This window comes from Oratosquilla oratoria, chromosome 27, assembly GCF_046742065.1.
Source record: "Oratosquilla oratoria isolate Oo_2021 chromosome 27, ASM4674206v1, whole genome shotgun sequence".
Lineage (NCBI taxonomy): Eukaryota > Metazoa > Arthropoda > Malacostraca > Stomatopoda > Squillidae > Oratosquilla > Oratosquilla oratoria.
Window position 1 is genome coordinate 30,897,657 of NC_134803.1, and position 3,970 is coordinate 30,901,626.

The following is a 3,970-nucleotide window of genomic DNA, read 5'->3' on the forward strand; positions in this document are numbered from 1 at the left end:
TTCTTTTTCTTTTCCTTCTTCTTCTTTTTCTTCTTCTTCTTCTTCTTCTCCTTCTTCTTCTTCTTCTTTTTCTTCTTCTTCTTCTTTTTCTTTTTCTTTCATGATTGACAACGCAATTGACAAAAATGTTTTCACTAATTCTGTTGAATCAAGATCTTTCACACCATTAGAACCAGCCATTCTAGTTGCCTAAGCGAACGATGTGTGACATCTGCGAAGGATACTTAACATCTCTTATACAATCGTGATGAGAAGTATTGCAGCTATTTGAAAGAAGTATAATCAAGAGCGATGTTGCTGAATCATAAGAACAAAGTATCATGGAAGTGCGACAAAACTTTAGTGTCGTGAATGAAGGTTCGGTCAACAACTGCATTGCCTGGATTACGTGAACGATACATTTTGAAAAGAGACAACACTTTTTATTGATTTCGACAACACTGATTAACACAAACAGAGGTCCATCCAAGAAGAATGATTATCGAGGCTATGAACGAAATACTTTGGAAAGAGTCACAACCTCCAAAGAAATTTTAGACCTTCTCTTAGACGTCACCATAGGCAGAGAGACAGAGGGATAGAGAGAGAGAGAGAGAGAGAGAGAGAGAGAGAGAGAGAGAGAGAGAGAGAGAGAGAGAGAGGGGGGGGAGGGAGGTGAGAGAGGGAGAGAGAGAACAAAAGAGAGAACGAGAGAGAGAGCGAGAGAGTGCGCCTCACCCCTCTCGTCTCCCCAAAATAAATTTTGAAACTGGACACGCGTTTGAAAAGTCCCGAATCACTGTGTCTCTTCTACACCTTCATGACGGCGTTCTTTTCCTTCGGCAGTGACGAAAACAAAATTTATAAGGTTTACTCACTGTGTTAAAAGGCCAACAAGCCTAAATGCGTTAACAAAAACAAGACAACTACCGATAAATCAAAATCATCTACTTACAATAGCGACATAAAATCCATAACAATACGGCTGATAAAAGTAATAAATAATAATTTGGCAGTGAAGATAAAATCAGATGTCTGATAAATGGCTCGCCAGGCTTCAAGGGCATCAGTCGTTGCTCTTGGTGGACCTGGAGGCCGCGTGTCTTCTCTCTCTATTTTTTTTTTTTTTTTTTTTTTTTTATTTTGCATCAATCACTTCTCTGGTACTCTGCTTCATCCTCTCATTCCACGTCTCCCATTGTTTTTATTTGGGTCATTTTTATGTATTAGTTTTTTTTTTTATATTAGATTTCTATATTTTCATATTGATCTACTATATTTTATGCATTAGATTTTTATATTTCTATATTAGGTTTTTATATTATTTCTATTGATCTACTATATTTCCAAATTATTATGAATTCCCGAGCACACATACACACACACACGCACACACACACACACACACACACACACACACACACACACACGTAAGCAAGCACTTACGCATATACACATCACATTTATCCAAAATTATTCAATGAATTCGTTAAGTTTCCAATCCACCTTCTGAGTCGACCAACCCTCCTTTATAAAGGCGAGGGAGCCTTTGGTATATATATTTCCTTCATCTCCGTAGCCCCCACCTTGGTAGCGAAAGGGTCAAAGAAGCGAGTGAAGAAGCTGAGCTAAGAATGAACACCGACAAGAAGTTACGAGAGAGATCGTGAGAGAAGTCAAGCTAAAGACACGTCCTTGCCAAGAGTTCCTGGAGGAGGGAGGTCAGTGTTCAAGCATCTGGTGGTCGATGTGGCAGCAGATGATAAGACGAATCTCTTGTTCCAGCTTACATCCTCAGACGTAACAGAATCTGTGGGAAGCTCGAAAGTGGCATGGAATGGGAGAATCATGTGGAAGTATGAATGACAGAGAATATACGAGTTGTTGGTGCTGTATGGATATGAAACATGGACGCTGAGTGAGAAAGGAAAAGCATAAATCAATATACATGAATTTGGAAAAGAATGCAATAAATAAGTAAATAAATAAATGAATAAAAAAAAAAAATTAATAAATAGGTAGAATAAATAAATAGATAATGATAAAAGATAATCAAACAGATAAATAATGATAAATAGATGATAATAGTAAACTAATAAACAAGATAAGATATAATAAATGGCAGACATTATAGGTGTTTATCTAAATGAATCTTAAAACTTCGAACTATACTACACTGGACTGCCTCTGCAGGAAGTTTATTCCACTCATTTACTACACGGTTGGTGAAGCTGCTTCTACCCATTTCCGAATAAAATCTACTTCCTGATAGTTTGAGCCCATTATTTAGTCTGATTTGCAATCAGTGTGAAAATTTCGTCACTCCTGATGTTGTCAGTTCCCTTTAGAATCTTATAGACCTGTATCAAATCACCCCTGAGTCAACGCTTTTTTAGGCAAAATAGATTCATATGTTTTAGTCGATTTTCGTATGATTTATTTCTAATATATGGAATTAGTTTTGTGGCTCGCCGTTGTACTTTTCCCCATCTGTCAATGTCTTTAATGAGATTCGGTGACCATGCAGATACTAATGATTTATATAGCTTATTAATGACAGATGTACTTTTAGAATCAAAAGATCGCGCAATCAGTCCTATGATCTTATTTGCTTTCTCTGATGCGGAAATATACTGCTTAGATGATGTGAGATCATTACTGATAATTACGCCGAGATCCTTTTCACTATCCACTTTTGCTAATGAATTTCCAAATAACTCGTAATCTTACTTATTGTTATCTTTGCCTCTGTATATAACCATACATTTACTTGTATTAAATTTCATTAGCCATTTTTCAGACCAGTGCTGAAAAGTAGTATCCACAATATGTAAATAAATTAACAAATAGATAAGTAAATAAATAAGTAAATAAATAAATGAATAAATATATATATATATATATATAATACATATATTATATATACATATATATATATAAATATATATATAATATATATATATATACACATATATATATATATCTTAATAATAAATGCGCTAGAAAAAACCTGACACTCGAAGCTTCACAAGTTCCCCCACTACGGGTATAAATGTTGTGACCAAGATGTTCTGTAACAAGTTCTCTGAGGAAGGTTATAATAACCGAAACGTACATACATACACACATATACCAAGGCTTTTTCCCCCTTCCAAGGGAGGTAGCCAAAAAGGGAAAGGCATAAAAACACTCCCACCCATTTCATCCCTAAATACACTCCACACCCCTCCCACCCTTCCTCTCATCTGAGCACCTCCTGGATGACGGGTCATCCCTGCACCCTGCCCACCGCCCTGGGTCAGAAGCAGTGTCGCAAGACACAGTTACATCCACAGCGAGGCCGCTTCATTTAATCGGCGACCCCCCCTCTCCGTCCCCCTTTGCATATAAGGAGAGGACGGGGAGAAATCCCTTCGGGCTGCGTCAAAATTTACTCACACATACTACCCCACCCCCCACCCCCCGACCATTCCTCCTCATGCAGTCACAACATCATCCATATACAACCATTCTCCACTCACCTCTGTCTTCCGTCCTCTCCCTTCCTTCCTCAACAGACATTCCCCTCTTCCCCAAAAGCCCCCTTCACCCCATCCATCCACCTCATCCTAGGACGTCCCCTCATGTTCACTCCCTCCACATCTGCCTTCCATACCTCTTTTACTAGTCTTTCTTCACTCATTCTTTCCATGTGTCCAAACCATCCTAATATTCTTTCATCAACCCTATCTCCCAAATCCTTTTTCACCCCTGTTCTCCTCCTCACCTCCTCATTTCTCACTCTATCTAGCCTAGTAACCCCCACCATACTTCTCAGACACCTCATCTCAAACACATTCAAACTCCTTCTCTCTTCTTCTCTTATGTTCCACGTTTCTGCCCCATACAGTGCTGTTGGCACAATCACTCTTTCATACAGTCTCCTCTTCGCATCCATTCCCAAATGTCTATTTCTCATTACACTCTTTAAACCACCAAGGCATTTACTCGC